Genomic DNA, 19,189 nt, shown 5'->3' with positions numbered 1-19,189 from the left:
GTCATAGCTAAAGGCAAACTAGGTTAAAGATTATTTTTTAAAAACAAAATTATGAGTTATAAAAAAGCTAAGTGAGATGAAAACGACAGCGTTCTAAAAATCTCATTAGCTTAATTTTTAAAAAAGTATTGGAACAGTTCTAAAAATGATGAAGTAAACTTTCGTTTTCGTTAATAGATTATTTTGGTAAAATAAATACAAAATTTATTAGTGTTTTTTTATGGAAAAATGTGTCTCATTTTAAACAATAATATTACGGCGTATGTTTATCTTATGAACTAACTTAAGCATCTTAAAAGCAACTTTAAACTAGGTTAGGAGTAAAATAAATTATGCTTGAAAATATTATAATTATGCTATATTTAGAGAAAATGAGAGAAAACTTCTCATGGAAATCCTGGAAAGCAATTTTTAGTATAATTGTTACAAGATAGACGGAACGTAGCTACTCAGATTTTAAACTTTAAGGAACAGGTAAACCATTTGGGTCAAAACTTTTTATAGCAATCTCACTTTTTCTAAACGGCGTTTCGTCTGACTTAAGTGTCACAGAATTTTTGAGAAAACAATCCTTAAATGTTTAAAAATTTTAATTTTCAAGAATAAAAAACTAACAGAGTAGCAAATTCATTAACTCATTGGGCACATGGTTATTAGACACATGGTACTGCATTAATTGCTTATTGGTCATTATGCAAAATATTAGGGTGGATTAACCATGAATATCTAATAAGAAGCTTGACATCCAAATTTTAAAAAAAATCAGTGATATCCTAGTCAATTTGTAAGCATGTTTTCTTCCCATATAAATGCTGATCCATTCTCCATAAATCGTTTTTCTCTATTGACTTATTTGACGTGCAACTGATATCAATTGGTTTCATTAAGTTCATTTGATCGGAAATGCAATTGGTAACTGATTGCGATCAAAAACCTACTTGCAACTATTACAGAGTTTGATAACAAACATTCGTGCTCATTATGAATTAATGTGGTCTATACAGAACAAAATTATTCTTAAAACAAAACGAGAGAACATAAATTACAAGAAGATCAGCATAAAAGAAATTTAATATATTTGCAACTAGTTATTGTATTATTAAGTAATCAAGCTTGAAAATGTGTTTCCACAAATTTTAAGTTTTATTACACAATTCGGATGAAATAATTTCATTGAAATATTTATTTAAAAAAAAAAGAAAAAGAAAAGAAAAAGAATGAAACAATATACAAATTCTCTATTACCACTGACTGCATTAAACTTAAATGCGTTTCGATTTCAAGCAGCAAAATTAAAAACGAAATAAAAGGAAGTTTTTAAAAAATATATATAATTATTGGAATTAAATAACCCGTCGATTTAATTAGCATTGCAGTCTGAATAATAATACAAGAATATAACACCTTAATTTTATTATTAGCTGCTACGAATTAATTATGTTTAGTTTTGTAACGAAATTTCAAAAATTAAAGAAAATATTTTAAAACGTGATAGTAAGGGAAATTGAGTTATTCTTCGGTTTATAGGCATTATAATTTATACTATCGCTGATTAACTGTAAAATATATTGTAGTCAAACTTTGCGCTATTTAAATTAAAAATGGTTTCAAAAGAATCTACAACTACAATTTTTGAACAAGTTTGACACAAATCCAGAGCTTGAATAAATATAAAATCAACCCCCTTTCGAACGGAGCTTAATGTAAAATTTTTTTTGGATTTTTCTTCTTAGATCACCCATAGATAAAAGCAAAATAAGAATTCAATAGAAAAAGCAGAATTCAGTACTGCGTTGATTTTTCTCCCCCCCCCCCCTTTTTTTTTTGAGAACATTTTTCATAACTTATTCCAAACTGAAAAAATACACATAAAATACTTTGCATTGTTTCAAATACAAATATTTCTTGAAATGCTCAAAAACAACCGGAATTTTGTTTTAAAATTTATGAAACTTTGAAGAATATTTATAACACAGAACTTATATTTTTTATGACTAATAAAATCGCTCATTTTATCATTAAAAACATTTTAAAGCTCTAAAATACTTTGCATGCTTCCGTTGTCAGTATATAAGTAACATTCTGAGACAATCAATATGAAACTGAAAAGAAAAGTAAGAACTCAAAATTATTATAGATTTATCTTTTTGGAAACAAAAAATTTAAGATTTTATTTCTCTTTTAAATCTTAAGAAACAAGATTCAGAAAGCTTCAAATTCTTAAGGAGTAAAGCATATCCATTTTTGAAGGAATCTCTTTGATTGCATTTTTATAAAGATGTGCACATGATAGACAAAATATTTACTCACCAAAGTAAATGCATGTAATAAATCGGGCAGAAATATGAAAAAGCACCACGAAGAAAAATCAACCAGTGGCGAAAAACTAGATTTAGAGGAATATGATAGTTATATCCATTCATTTCAATCCACATATCGAAAGTACAATTTTCAGCACTAATATTCCATTATGTTTTGTGATTAATCTGCAACCACCAGCACTTATCCATAGTCAAAAATCTCCTATGAAGTAAAAACCATGCGCACCATGCAAACAAAACTTATTTGACAAGCGAATATCCCACCGGTAAAGTACCGCTAAGTGGATTGAGCAATATGCACATCTAGAGCAACTCTATTCTTCGGACTGACTGACTGAATACGGCACATGCTTAACTAGGAGGGTTGCATTGAGCGGGATCTTAAAAACTGTCTCGCCAACTCAAGCGCCATTCGTTCGCGTTTATCGCCAGCATCGTTTTATTTTCGGGTTTTATGTGTGCAAGGGTAATACTTTCATGCTTTACGCGTTCTTCAGGTACTTACTTATGCAATGGGCGCGTAATCCAGTCGTTGTATGACGCCGCTGATATTCATCTCATTTAATGATTGTCATTAAAATGAAAGGATTAACACATTTGATTCTTAATTGGTAATTTTTTGAAAAAATTTTATTTAAGCATTTCTTTTTCAAAGCACTATTTGTATTATTAATTATTAATTTAGTGAAAAATCTTTTCTTCACAGTAATATACTACGTGATTAAAAGTATATTCTAGACAAAATGTACGTGGGATGAATAAAATACATCAGCAGGTTTTTGGAAAAAGAAATTCATTGCATTAACTTAGGGAAATGTAACCTTGATATACTATTTACAACAATTGATATTTTACTTCTCCAAAAACATATCTTATAAAAAGGAAGATTAATTGATTATTTTTTGCCTATAGCCTTTGAAAGGTCTTTTGTGCTTTAAATTTTAATAATAAAATAATATCTTTAACAAATGCTGCATGATTTGAGGGATATTTATTTATTTATTTATTTTATTTTTTATGTTTCGATCACTCACAATTGTTGTTCAATGTTTGCTAAAAATATCATTTTGAAAAACTAAACCTATTGCACAGTTAAAGTAATTCACGAGACATTTGTTTTGTTTACATTCAAGGCAAGTTTTGGGCTCTTTCGGATCTTTTTTTCTTTTCTATTATTTATTATGTTGTAAACTGAGGGTGGTAATGAAAAGGCACGCGTGCCAAACTTGGCGCGAAATGAATTTTACTGGCTCTATAAAAGCTCAAGATGTCAATAAAAAATAATAAAAATTGAAAGAATATTTTTTTTTTACTTCACAAAATTACATTATGTTGATGTTGGTACTACAAAATTTGGAAAATTGTTCATAAAGGAAGACACGGCAACAAATATTTATTAGCTTGCAATCAACGACATACAGGCATAAATTAAAATCTTGCAAGTAACACTGAGCAAAAAATTTAAAAAATATGTAAAAATCATGTAAATAGTTTTTTTTTTTCCATTTATAACTATCATTAAAATACCACATTTGGTTTTGTAACATTTTTTATGAGAAATAAATATTGTACTTTGATTTTATTTGTTATTCAAGACCAAATAATTAAAATCGCAAAGTTACTGTGGTTAAACGTTCAAGGATGAGGATGCCAGAGGGGGTTTGTCACAAGGATGAAAAATAAATGTCAGTTTAATTATGGCACTTTGATTTAATTTCATTTACCACCCCTGTCGTAGACCCTTTTCTACAATGTCGATTTTTATACAGCATAAAATATGCAAATCTTTTTTAAGTCCTTCGAAATCTTCTCTCATTATTTTACAGCCGCTCGTTCTTCTTTCAACAAAATTCTTTGATTAGTTCTACTAAGATTGCTTGCTCAGATAACTTTTGCAATTTTGCTTCATTTTCCATCCATAGCATCTTAATATAAAGAATGTTAGCACTATATCGATACTTGATACTTTGTTATTCTCTTGTCTTAGTTTTTTCATCGCTTTTTATGACAAAAAAAAAGACCCTGTCATTTTAAAGCTAAATTGAAAAATTAATCATCTCTCACACGCAATTATATGGGGGGTTTTCTTATATCTTCTTTAAAAATAAGGATTTTATACTGCTTTGTATTCACGTACATCTCATAACTTTGTTATTACTTACGAAACTTGCTTTAAAAACAATCGAAAATATTAGGAATGCTGAAGAGAAAAACGAGCTTCTCACTCTCAACTACATGAGGTATTTCTTCTACCTTCTTTGAAAATGAGGATTCAGCTTTGCTTTGTTCTCACGTATATCTCATAATTTTTATTTTAGTTCTGAATTAAAGTTTTTAGTACCAAACTAAAATAATAAGAATGTTGATGCAAAAAAACGAGTAATCTTAATAACATTCATATGGTATATGCCTATGCAAAAAATGTCTAAACTTAAATGTAGTATGATTCGTGAAAAAATGTCCTCGTTGCAAATGACAGAAGAATTCTGCAAATAAAATTATATTTTGTCTCTATTACTTCCCATTAATGTATTTTTCCAAGATTATTTCTCGTTTTCAATGCTTTCAAGATAATGTCTTTCTTGTAACCATAACTTTTCCTTTTCTTATAAATAACCCTCTTATAATTATCATAATTAGTGCTAACTTCCTGAGCATTCATAAAACATTCGAGATTATTATTTAATTATATATTTTAAGCCACGTTTGCATGGTATATATTTATTGGTGGTTACATACCAAGTAAAAACGTATCTTTTTTATATATTAGTATCGCATTTTCGAAAAGAAAATGAGAAAAATAACTGCTTTGACTCAAGAGATGTTAACAAGTATTAGGAAATGTTCATAGATATTCGTAATTGTTGAATGTTATTTATTTATTTTTTTTACTACCTCAACAGCGAATGCTTTCGAAATAAATGAGAAACGAACACTCAGTTAAAATTAAAATTATATTAAAACTTCTAGGGCGTTTTTAGCACACCTGTTTCCTTTTTATCAACCGAACGGTTAACCGTCGTCAAAACAGATACTCTCTCCTTTCTTAGTTCGTCAGCAAAACAACTACTCTGAGAAGACAGTATATCTCTCTTTCTTTTTTGTTTGAGTATTGTGGGAATCAGATATTCAGATGTTTATTGTTCGACGCAGCTTAAATGATTCCACTGGTATCAATAATTGTAACACAACCACATCTGAAAATTATTCAAAAAGCATCTTTCTGATGAATTAATCCATTTCATTATAATATGCTTCAGTAAACATGCAATGGAAATATGTATGAGCCCAAGCATGCTTCTTGGCAAGAAATTCATTCGTTCTTTCATGTCCGAAACTCTGCAATTCTTCTAAGTTCAAAATTCCGTATTTTCTCTATGTTTGAAATGCCGCTGTTTTTCTGAGCACGAACTTCAGTTACGCTTCAAAATATGTAATACTTTTCAGCATTACACTGAATACTTTTTATCATTAATTCATGCACGCAATCATTCTTTAGACAGTAATAGATTATTCAACTTTATGCGAAGGCATGATTTGCACATTTTCATACAACGCTATCTGGGGGGGGGGGATGATTTAAATATAGCCCGTTCAGCATAATGTACAGGGATATCTTCGAGATATCGATATCAACCCTCCTTTCATGTCAACAGTTGACTATATTTGTTGTTGTCGTGTCTAATGAAGTGCTGAGTGCGAAAGGTTTAGATGCCTCCAAAAGTCTTGTTAGCAAGATGTGGTAATTCTGAAGCCCGATGGCTGTAGATGATTTCAATTGGTGGAGCTACAAGTTGGAGAAGGGAGCGAATAATGGTCTGGCAATTAAAAACATGATCAAAAATTAGTTGTGAATGGAGAGGTTCTTGCAGATGGGATAGGATTTAATTGTTACACTTATCTAATTAACTGATGCATTGACCGCCGAGTTCAATTATAATGACGATTCCTGAAAGTTTACTTCCAAACTAGCAACAAAATTGCAACGTGCAACGTAGACATAGTGAAGTGATGCAAATTTTCGTCACTAATGCTGGAAGTGTGAATTAAATACAGGTTTTACGTTCGAGGATTATCTGCAGATTTGGAATTTCAATTTTTTTTCAACAGTTTCTGTACCTTATATTATCAAATTTTCAATTCACGCCGCTACAGATTTGCAACACAACTTCGAATGTGTTTTAACTTCCTACTGAATAAAATATGACGTCAAGGCATCCGTAAGTAGATAAATCAGATAAAAAATACTCATTTGTTTTGCATTATAAACAATCACATACACAGCTTAGTTAGAAATAAGAAGAGATTCAAAAAGTAAACTGCATAAGACGGTCGAAATAACAACCCCTGGTTTAACTATCACACAACGATGCACCGAAATCTGAAAAAAGAACTAATAAACATCGAGTCGCGGAATTAACCATTAGTATTGAACTAACTATAGCAATGGCACCAAGAGGGTCATTATAAATTATAAATGAAGTCATCAAAAAGGAAAATCTCAACTTTCTTCAATAATACCCAAAACTGAATTCCAAATGTACTAGAAATCACTTCTCATGTACAAAATCGATTAACGTTGAGGTTAAGCAACGAGTTAATTACAAATCATTAAAGAAGCTATTATTAAATGATCCGATTTATCTTCCAGACGCAAGACTTCCGCCAAGGAAGTTTCAGCATGAAAAAGAAGTACTATTGCCTAAATTAAGGTGCTTTTAGCAGAAAAATCAATGTTGGGTTTATGATCTGAAAACTAATCGTTTCTAGCGCAGATAGTTCCGTGCGAATGAACACTTAAGCAGCTACTTGTAATTAGCTTTCAGTTTATTAATACCTTCACTGGTTTTCTGATTTTTACTATATTTTATTTTTGGTTGAGATTTTAAGAAAACGGATGTGGTAAAAGGAGATTTTTTTTTTTTTTGCTTTTCATATTCATAGAATTTTCCTAATTATTTTTGAAAACCATATTAAGCATATTTAATATATCTATCTATATATATATATATATATATATATATATATATATATATATATATAATTTTTGAATTAAATTATTCACATAATTTTATTTGTTTAAAATATATGCAGAGAACTATTTAAAAGTTTTAAATATTTTTTAAAATAAACTATTCTGTTGATAGGTTTTTTAGTTAAACCTTTCTTTTAACTATTTTAACTATTATTTCATTTCCTATAATTTATACTTATATCCTTTTAATACCGTTTTGTGAAAATATTAAATTGCTTCAGGTTTCCATTCTGAAATTTTATTTTAAACTACACTACTCCTTTCATACAACGCATGGAGTGGAATAGGCATAAATATAGACTTCGGAAAAATGAATTTTTCTCTAGGAAGTATGAAAAATGTAATTACTAAAACTGTGGAAAAGGTAAATTGTTTTATGCAAATGTAAAAACATAATCGGTCATATGATTTTGACTCTGCACGAAATTCGAATACTTTTATATTCAGTTGAAAAATAACTGTGTCTGCAAATTTCTATTCGATACCATTTGATTTTATTATCTGAAACCTTGAACTTTTAAAAGATAATCATGGAAAAACTTTCGAACTCTTTTCATCTCCCTTTACGATGAAGAGAACAATAACGCTACTTAAACTGAGCAATAAACTTGAATATACGAACTGATACGTAGTATATTCTTCGGAAATTTCATGACTTCAGCTGTAAGAATGAATGGATAACTTACTAATAAACTGTAAAAAATCTGAAAACGAAAAACTAAGGATAACAAATTAATAATAATGACAAAACTTTTTGACAAACACATAAGAATGATGGAACTGATTTTATTCAATTTTTTTTCTGTTTAAAGCCAGGACATATGTCTGATAACGATATCTGATTAATGGGGGAGAAGGAAAAATTTCTCATAAGTTTGAAATGAATGAAAGTGCCTTACGCATACATTGAAAAATAATAAAATGCAAAAATAAACACATAAAATAAAAATAAAATAAAACAAAATAAATAAATTATTAAAGATATTCTCAAAATAACCTGTTTTTACAAGACGTTTAATTTAAAACTGTTTTAGAATGGTGATAATAATTTTATGAATGTTCGTTTAACTGTTTACAAAATACAAGCAGTAGTTTCCGTTCCAACCTTCCTCCCAAAAATAACGAAAGAGAAACAAATTTCTCAAAGGTTTCTTTATGCCATGTATTACATTTTTTATATGCGCTTCTAACATAGTTTTTATTGCGATGTTATAATCGATAAACATGGATTAAGAAACATTTAATGCTGCCAATAGTAGCGAATATCAAATGCAATCTGGCAACCCGTATCGCCGGTAAACTGCCTCGTGCGGTGAGAGGTTAATAGTAGGTAAAGTCACGTGGTGCTTATTCTTCCTTGAGTCGGCTTGGTAAATGCAGAGAGAATCCAACAGATGCTAACACAAGGTGATCGAATTTAGAACACTGATCCACGTGAGCCGGAGAAGGGGGGGGGGGGGAGTGCTTCCTAGCAAGGAAAAATATGGCTCTTCATCCCATTCATAACAGTTCTTATTTCTTTTTGACATCTTGCGCGAGGCAGAGGAAATCTTACTTCATTTCAATACGGGGGAAACTGGGGGCTTTTTTTTACGTTTTTGTTACTAGAAGGCGTATTAAACATCGTATTCAGATACGGTGGAGGTAAATGGGGAATGTTTTCCGATAAAAAGGTACACATGTCGTCGACGCGTTTGAGTTTCGCGCCATAAAATCCCGAACTACGCAAGCAGTGTGACATTCCAGAGTATCTGCAGTTTCAGTAAGATTATCCAAATATACTAGTATCCTTTGCAGCAGTTCAAACTTATTCGTTCTAGCTTAAATCATAATAAATTTGCCAAAAGGTAGCATCGTCATAGTTTTTTTCTTTTTATTATTTTCTCTTGTCATTGCTAAGACCTAACTTAATAAAAATGTACAATTTCTTTACGTGCATTAAATGGTTGGGAAAATCTGTAGTAAGCAAAATATTTCTTAATGCTTTTTAAAAAGGTCGAAATTTAATGAAAACCTGGTTTTTTAACTGGTGCTTTTTTTTTTTTTTTTTGTTATTAACGCAAAATTTCGCCAGAATTAATGCGTTGTTGAAACAAATATTTGAACATTTTAATCATGATTTGTTAAAGGAGCGTCAATCACTGTTTAATGATTAGTACTTTTTTAGTCTTTGCAATCTATTTTCATAGGCGCAGTTGAATTACTAGAAGGTAAAAAAATATTGTTTTTTAAAAAAATAGCACGAACCAATGATTGCTGCCTTTTAAACCAAATACCGCAATCCAAACACCAATTCAGGCTCTATTCCGCTTGAAGCAATTAAAATCAATTATTAACTTTTCTGTACGACTACCAAAAAAATTTGGGATCAGTAATCTATTTATTCATCTCGAGCGAGGAGGCAAAATAAAATATTCAGATGAGGCCTATACATTCTTTAATGAACGTTCACAGCTAATTTCTGAAATACATTACGGAAATTAATGCTTTTTCTTACAACTGAGCAAAGGGAAAATAAAGCTTTATCTATATACTTGTTTTCTTTAACGACTTCCTACCCGTTACGGCCACAGGTTTTTTCTTTTTTGGCCTGTCAATGAATCTTTATGCGAAATTTTTAAAAATCTAATAAAAATTAAACAGGCTAAACACTTGATGAAACTAGTGAAATACTAAAGGGAGAGCATCAGAGCTTACTGCAACAAAAGTTACAGGTTCCGATATATCTTTTAAATATTAATGGTCTATAACGTGTTTTTAAAAAGACCCTAAAAATTCGAAAAAAAAGTGGGATTTTACTTGAATAACAATAAATACACAATTTTATATATAATAGTATGAAAATGGATAAAGGAAACGAACATTAAAGATGTGTTGTATAAAAGAAGAGATTTAGTTCATGAGTTTTCAATTTTTTGCAAAAAAGTTTAAAGATAGTTAGAACTAAAAATTATGTCTCAGAAAGACCGGGCATTTCAGTAAAAATGCCCTGCATTTTTTCCCCATCTCATCTTTTTTATATTTTTAATTAGGCCTCGTGTTTTTTATAAACAAATTTCTTAATTTAGACAGTAAATTCATGTTTAAGTAGGATCAAATACAAACAAATACAAATAGTTCATGCTTCTTATAAAGTTTATTGAAGATTTCTAATCTGAGCATGAGTCGGCGGAGATTAAAAACACTGTAAAAACTTAATTAATGTAAGAATTTATTAATGATTATATTTTTCAAAGAGCCATAGTGAGTTCTATTATTCAAAAGTGACTGAAACATAGATTTTTCATTTTAGACTCTTTTTTTTTTTCACTTAATATCTCATGTTGCAGCAAATTGAAATGAAATATTACCTTTTAAGCAGGGAAAAAAAAAAGAAAAAAAACGTAAAAATCATACATTATACGTGTGTGCGCGTACAATTACTTCTATACTACGTGTAAAAACGTAACAACACATTGTAATTCCATAAAAAAGACATCAAAGACAACAAGACGTAAGAAGTAAAGACATTGGTTATAAGATTAAAACACAATGTAGAAATATTTTCCACCGGAACAAATATTTTTTTGAATAATGAGTCTGAAAAAGGGAGGGGGAAGAGTGAAACCTATGCTGATTGTTTTGTTTTTAAGTTTCACGGTGAAAACGAAACATATTTTGGAGGTAATTAGCTTTTACCTATAGATAAATGCCCAGTTGCCCAGTACTAATTTTGAAAATTAATATAATGAAAGATCACGTTGCTGAAGCCTATGACGAATACGCATCCCATTTTCGGAAACCTTTGAAATTTCAGGAGGACACGTGACAAGGTTTAATTGATCCGCAGTAAAGACCCCTAGTGGATCGTGTCACCCTATGCATCGACTAGCGGAAGCCGTTTTTGGTTCGGAAAAAGAAGGGGGGGGGGTTGTCGCATTAGCGTGGAATATTCGTCTACCCGGGGTTACGCTCAAGTTGATACTCCGTCAGTAGCAGTAGACACTATGCGACGGAAACAGCTGAGCTCGGCGGTCATACAGGTGTTAAAGACCGCGTTTTGGTTCCATTCGAAGCAGATCTTTAGGATGCGGCAAGATTTCTGGCGCCAAATTTTTGTTCAGAGAAACGACTTAAGATATGCGTACTGCTTGATTTCGCATTTGAAATTACAAACAAATACAATACATAAACCAATTAAATGCTTCTATATCGGGACCATTTCTTGTAGAAACAAATACCTTCTTTTTTACTAAAATATTTTGGAATGTCAAGAGTCTTTCTTTAAGGGATCATGTATCAGTAGTTTGAAGAAGAAACAAAAACATAGTTTCTTCTTTCAATAGAGGAGCCAAATCGTTATCTTGAACTCAAACACTTTATTTTATTCCCAGAGCTCAATTTGCTGTATAAATTATTTGTCATTAAAAGTATTGCACAAAAAGCAATTTCAGAGCTTACGATTTTCTAACTCAGAAAAGTAAGTATTTCTATTAGACCAGAGTATTAATTTGTCTCATTCAGTTTAATACTCCGCCATTCTTGAGAAATATAAAGACTTCAATACCCGATATGTTTATGCCTCAACAAATGAAACAATTTTCTTAGAAGATACTATACTTGTTAAGAAAAAGATTAAATTTGTACGTTAGTAATTTCGATTGTAGTAGTTACAAATCAATAATTATTTCACTGTTATTTTCTCTTTTAGTAAACTCAAAAACTTTTTCTCCTATACTTACTTATGTATCAGCGTATTAATATTTACGTTTAGTAGCTACAAGTCTGTAACTGTAAGTTAAATGAACAACGTCTTAAATGTACAAATTTGAAGGAAAAAATGCATTTCCCCTCCGCAAATTTCTGCATTTATGTCGTTGCTGATTTACTCTTACTTTTCGCAGAAGGAATTTATTCACTGTCTTATTCAATAACTATTTTATACTGTATATTTTTCATTTTCGTCAAAATAACCGACTACACGTACTTGTCTAACCAAAAATAAACCAGCTTATTAAATAACTTTGGGCTACCGAGTTATGAATGGCAAATATTTTGATGATATTGCATTTTCTACGTAGATTAACTAATGGCTCGTTAATTCGATAGCACTATAGTTAATTAGATAGTACTCAACGTAGATTAACTAAATGATCATATAGAAATGGTTAAAGAAATTATTCTCTAAATCAACATCAAGCATTGAGCTCAAAGCTATTCTATTTAAACTACGTACGATTTCGTTCTTTTGAAAAGTACTTCGTTTGGAATCAAACGCTTGACTTTTTGTAAGTTAAATGCATTCTGTCAAGTCGTTATAAAAGACATTTATTTTACATTGGGGCAAGTTCATTTTTGTTGGTAAGAGATATTTAAGAAAATGGGTTTCAGTTATCAGTTTTAGGAATGAAGAGTTAAAACTTCCATCTTTCAAATATTAGGATTTTTTTTTTTTTGCTCTAAATTGTTGCAACTCAAACCATACTGAGCTTTATCTACAGATACCATTATCTTCATTTGTTTCAAAAATGGACTTGTTCCCACTTTCAAAATAAACGGCCCATATGTTGCACAATTAAGAATTCGTCATTTCTGTCGTAAACAGATCCGGAAACAAAATCTTACTCTGGAATGTGCAACAAAATGTGCAACACGCCCAGACAAGTGATAAAATAAACAGTTTCGCTTTCGGATGTTCTGACTTATAATAAAATACCGTTTAAAACAGTAAGAGCTAATTTGGTAAAATTTGCAAAAAGGGAAATGAAAATGCAAATCAATTTATATAATTTGGTTTGTCGTTTGATGATTTATTTATAGCTTATGAAAATCAATAATTTGTTAAGAAAATGATTATTATCATAACGTTTTAATCACCATTGTTCCAAGAAACAAAAAGGTTACCTTCATACAGAAGATTTGTTATTTCTAATAATACCTTCTTGTTTGGAGAACAGTTGATTTTGATGTAAAGTCTTTGTTGCAGTTTTCAGTAGCTTTACTTAGATGATTTTAATTCCGAAGTTCCTAGTACCCGACACCCCTTGATTGAAATATTTTTGAAATTTTGTGAGACTTTTTATCAGAACTTTAACTAGTTATAGTTGAAGGAGAAATTAAAAAAACGACCATCTTCGTGTAGGAGAAATAAGTTTACTCACTAATAAAATGACTACTCCAAAGGGAAATAAATATTTTAAAGTATATTTTGATAAAATAGTGTTTAACTACACATATTCGATTAATTAAAATTAACATTTATGTAACAAAATAATGAATAAAAAATGAAAGATTTCATCAAAAGGTGGACTTAGGAAGTTTTTTCAGTAAACCCTTTAATTGTTACATAGATGGAAAATTAAGATAACTAAAATAACTCAATTGAACTGAGTCTGTTCAATTGTTCAGTAAAATTGACTTTAAAAAGAGTAACGGATGGCACTGTTTTGTTTTCATTTGAATGCACTTAAACTGGCGCTGGATGCCAAATTATTGCAACCTGTGTCTGACGCGTGTAGACGCTTGGGTAACATCACCTGGCGAGTCGCGTGGCTCACGTGGAGGAGCTCCCAAGGCGAGAATAGACCCAAGAAGGGGGCAAACACAGTGGGGGATCACGTGCCCCGGTACTATTCCGTTCGTCATTCTCGTCCCCCATGCACCCCCCTTCTCTTACGTACACACCCCTGGGAATAGGAATTTCTATGTTAAAGTGAGCATGGAAATGATTCGAAATCGGGAAATTTCGTGGAAATGTTTCCATTTTGTGCCATCATTTATTACAGCGATGGTTGGAAAATTAATTCCATTTGGAAAATCTATCTGTAAAGAGCGAATGGATAGGAAAAATTCAATTCGTTCTAATGTAGTAGAAACCTCACTTTACAGTTTCCTATTCGTTTTTCTGATGCTCCAACAATTACTTTTTAAATGATTTTCTTAAGGCAAGAGTTCAATTTTCTTTTACAGCGTACTTTCTTTGAAAATTAGCATTCAAATTTTTTTTATTAGCGCTCTCTGCGCTGAATGTTTTCTGCTCGTAAACTGTATTTTGAGATGAGATAATAAAAATAGATGAGCTTATGTGCTGTTGTGTAATCATTAGTGGGTTATAACCCTGAGAAGTTCCCAATAAAAATGGCGAATTTTTTAATAAGATATGAGACTTTTTAGCAAATCGCGGAATAGAAAATTAATCAAACCTTCACATTAACGCACAGTAACAAGCGGAAATTGATGAGATTCATTAAGCACAGAAAAAATCGTATTTTTGACAATTCTTAAAAATAGAATAAATAAAGATTAATTAAAATAAATGACTTATAATACATATATTTATAATATATATAGAGAGGAAAATGTGTACATTTGGGCACCATCTTTTGTTTTTGATTTAAAGTTACTTTCAATTCAAAAACTCTAAATTTTTGTCTTTTATTAACAACTATAACACGTATTTTAAACGCGAGAAGGCAAAATAATGATTAATACTAATGATTCCATTTCAAAAACGACGATTTACAAAAAACGCTTTAAAAAAGCACCGGAAAAAATGGGGTGTAAATATGGGCCTTCTTCAAAAAAGTCACTAAAAATAGTTTGAAAACAAGATAAAACTATACAAAATGTAGAAGATTAATTAATAACAGGAGAAAACAAATAATTTACAGAAATTGTAAAAATAACCGGCTCTTTCAGCACCGGCACAAACTAAGTGTGCCCACCCATTTGGCGCATAACACATTTCACCCACACCTCTCCCCAAGTGTCTTCAGAGAACTTCCCATCACGAAAGATACAAGAGAAATATTTTTTGTTGTTTTAAAAAAAGAAGTGGCATAAATTATGTTCACACATTAAATGGGAGTCCATATTTACACCAACTACAGTGGTGGTAAAAAAAATTGCATCACCCGCGCCGCAAAGGAGAGGAATATCATTCCGACTGCATTCAACACACAGTCAAGCATCCCATCCCGTATCCCAGATGATTTGGGGATGTATTTCTGATCAAGTAGTTGGTGGGCTTCACTTTGTTCAAGGAACAGTAAACGCTCAGGTGTATACTGGCATTTTGGATTAGAAATTGTTTCCTACTATCCGGGATCACTTTACTTCTGTTCCAAATGTTATTTTCCAGGATGATTCTGCTCCGTGCCATAGGGCAAAACTGGTAAGTAACAATTTAAAAAACCTTTATCCTGCCATTACACTTAAATTGACATGGGGTTAAGTAATTTTTTTTCTCTGAACTCACACGCAGGTTCAGAAATGGAAAAATGAAGCATGGGAATAACCTTCCACAGAACACTTGATTGTTTCAAAAGACAGCGTCTCTGATTTCTGTAGCTAAGGTTTGTTTCATTAATAAAACTACTTAAATATTATATTGAATACGGTGCTCAAACAAATGAAATATTTTCCAACATGTTATCTATATAGATATTTTTAATGCTGAAGTATTTTAGATGTTAAAAGCTACGAAGACAAATTGATAGACTTTATTTTTACTTATTTATTTCAACACACTTCAGTGCAAATGACATACGTCCGTCAAATTTTGCTGTTTGTTATTTTTTTTGTATTTATTTGATTCCAGTTCTTATGTTATCAGCTAATCCGACAAAATGAAACGAAGCATCAAAACAACTTAAATTGATGTTAAGGGCATTTTTTTAAAACTGCAATTATATGTTTCTATGAATTTCATATCATCTGCTTTATTTCGAAAAGGTAAACACAGAGTTATTAAAGTTTGGACAACGTTACCAGTCTTAACTTTTACAATTTTGTTTTGGTAGATGTTGAAACAATAGCTTGCTTAATCAAAATCGTTTTTGATTGATTATTTATGCAAGCAAGGTATGCACTAAAAAAAATGTATACACCCAAACCTCTTTCTGTGGGTTTTTTTTTTTTTTTTTGCAAACTTTTTTTGTTTGGTGTATGAAAATTTCAATCAGATTGGGACTCAACTGACGATAGTATATATGAAATGGACGAAGTTATTTATAAAACGAACGAACTTTTTTTATGCGTTGCCTATCCACCGCACAAAAAGAGGTTTGGGTGTATTCTTTTTCATTAAAATACTACACTGCAAGCTCATGTCATTAAATTTTGCAAGAATACTATTTAATAAGACGAAGTTTAAAAGGCTTCGTGCAAATTCTGAAAAAAAAAAACAAAAAAAAACTGAAGTTATACCTAGCATTCCTATCAATTCGTTAAATAAACCTCCGAACTGCTCTAAATAATATGTATCACTCCGAATGTTGGCTTCCCACTGCAGCTTGATTCATCCACGGAAGCACGGAATCGAAAGGGAGAAAAGAGAGAAATAATTTCTCTTCTCTCTAAGATACATGAAATATTTGCTTTGACAAGCGGCAGCGGCCTAGAAAAGTTTCATGGCATTTTAAACTGCACTAAGAAAAATAGCGATTTAACTATCACTCTCGCAATCGGAACCCTCTATTCGAAGATTTTTTTTCCTCATATTCTTTCCCAAATATCGAACAAATATTTCACCCTCACAAAAGAAAAACGTATTAAAACATCAGAACCCTCACATAAATTTTGCAGTCGATATTTCTTCTTATTTCTGTTTTCAAACTACACTTTAATCAGTACCATCAATCGTCGCCGAGGTCATTTTCTACTAACCGATAAGTTTACTGAAAACAGTCATTTTTCAGTCTATTCTAAAGTTAAACGAATATTTCACCTTCTACGGAACTTCTTCCTGTCCAGACGTAATCCCGTATGTCATTTTTACAAGCAGTCTATGTACAGAATTGAAACAAATTATGTTCCTCTAGGAGAAGCTTTACATTTCCGAAAGAAAAAAAGAAATTTTTGGTGGGTTTTGTCCTAGTAATATGGAATAATTTTATTTTGAGTAAAGTATATTTAAATAATATATTTAGCATTCTGCATTCAAAATAAGTTTAGTTTGGATAAAATATGCTCTTCGATAAAAGTTATTTCAAATATGACTTCACTCAACAGTTATTTTTCCCAATCGGTCTGTTCTTACTTTTCGAATAATTCCCCCCCCCCCCCCCCCAAGTAAGTGAAAGTAATTTTATTTTGACGCAGCGACCGGATTGAGTCTCTATCTACTTCTATCCATTAAAGGAGTTGTTTTACATGGAGTTTATCAAATAACATTGCTTTATGATTTATATACAAATAAAAAATATCTAACCAATAATATATAATTTATATATGCATATATGAAGGATTATGGTGACCATATACATATATTTTTATGTAGAAATAAATTGCTAGGTATTTATTTCGCTACCCTAACTTATTTTCTTTTTACTTAAACGGAAATAAAAAGTTATTCAAAGGATCGCTCGCTTTGTGTTAGTTGAGGTAACCCTTCAAAGTTTCGTCTAATTAGTATCATATTTTGCATAATTTTTATGATGACAAGAGACTCGGGGGAAAAATGTATGCAATATACAACATTCTATTTTAATATATTTTCCCTCACTTTTTACATAAATGTCCACAGTTTCTTTTTACGAACATTGTTTTAACAATTCAACAATTCATTGTATAACGAGTGTTTTATATATTTCATCTTAAATTACAAAATATCAATATCTTCTAATCTTTCAATTTACAGTTAATGCAAGAACTATTATTTTTACAATTTTAGAAACAAATTTAGACCGAATTCGTTTTCCTATTTTAGATACAAATTTAAGCTAAAAACTCGTCTTTATTAAAACATTTAGACTACTTTAAAATAACGAACTCAACCTAATCCCTTACATTCAATATTTGTTTTGAGAAGAAACAGAGCACACAAAACAAAAAAAAAAAAAAAAACAAAAAAAAAAAAAATGAAAATGATCAGTTGCAAATTTTTTACTGGCAACAAATATAAATTGTAAATATGAATAGCAATAAAATATCATTGAATATATTTTGCTAGAGATATTTTTCGGTACGACGTTGTCTAAAATTATAAATCTAATTGAAATGAATAAAGTGTTCAATCATTTAAAGTATTTGAATGTATTAGTTTTAACATTGGGGAAATAGAAAATATAATACAAAACTTAATATTATCATTGCATCCCATAAAAACTTGTAGTTTAGTACGTACTGTTCTTCAGAAACTACTTGAACAAAGTATGTACAATTGATATTGAATGCGAATGTTTCATGTTTCGTAAAGTTTTTCTATTTTGGGTAGAAAAAAATTGGGTTTTCACTGCACTTTCAATTGTATCATTAAAATTTGATTAGGGATTTTCGTGTTCTGATAATTTTGAACATTTGAAGTAATTGTATTTCGCTTAATATGTTTCAACACTGTTTTTAAACAAATGTAAGCGATTTGGGGAAAAATATGCAGTGTGAATTAGTGTAAAAATACTTGAAACATGCCTTCAATGTTATGTAAAATTTTATTTAATCCGTTTCAATAAATTATATAAGTTTTTGTGTAATTCGACAAACTCAAATATACAGTGTAATGATATGGATAAAATAACCTGACGTATAATTGGGTAATAATAATTTTTTTGTAAGCCAATTCAATCAATTATCGCATTTAAACTCTCAATGTCTGAAACAGCTGCACAAAAGTTCTCCTGATTTTTTTTCAACTTTACTTTCAGTAATTACATTCAATAAAAACCTTTTTGACATTTAGGTTTCAAATGTTAGTTTTTAACGATGCCACGACTTTCTGAAACTGAAAATTTTCCTAAACGTTCGCTTACTGCGGAGGTTGCCCAATATCAGTTTCCAATAAATGAAGCTTCAACTTTTGACTTATAAATTACACTGTCATGTTTATTTTAATTTTAGTTATGATAAACAAATTTTG

General features: G+C 30.4%; 1 protein-coding gene across 2 annotated transcripts in view; it reads right to left on the bottom strand.

The window, feature by feature from the left end:
• LOC129231277 (protein kinase C-binding protein NELL2-like) overlaps positions 1–19,189 on the bottom strand; it is a 231,060-nt gene that overhangs the window by 69,810 nt on the left and 142,061 nt on the right. The window contains exon 1 of one of the 2 annotated variants that reach the window (XM_054865563.1): positions 2,311–2,755. The exons of the other annotated variant lie outside the window; for it this stretch is intronic. The gene's annotated coding sequence lies outside the window, so the exon portion shown is untranslated. Of the gene's footprint in view, positions 1–2,310; positions 2,756–19,189 lie in introns of those variants that run through there. 2 annotated transcript variants of the gene reach the window in all.

Source organism: Uloborus diversus, chromosome 10, assembly GCF_026930045.1.
Source record: "Uloborus diversus isolate 005 chromosome 10, Udiv.v.3.1, whole genome shotgun sequence".
NCBI lineage: Eukaryota > Metazoa > Arthropoda > Arachnida > Araneae > Uloboridae > Uloborus > Uloborus diversus.
Note: the sequence above shows the minus strand (reverse complement) of the source record. Positions and strands in the feature narration are given on the sequence as shown.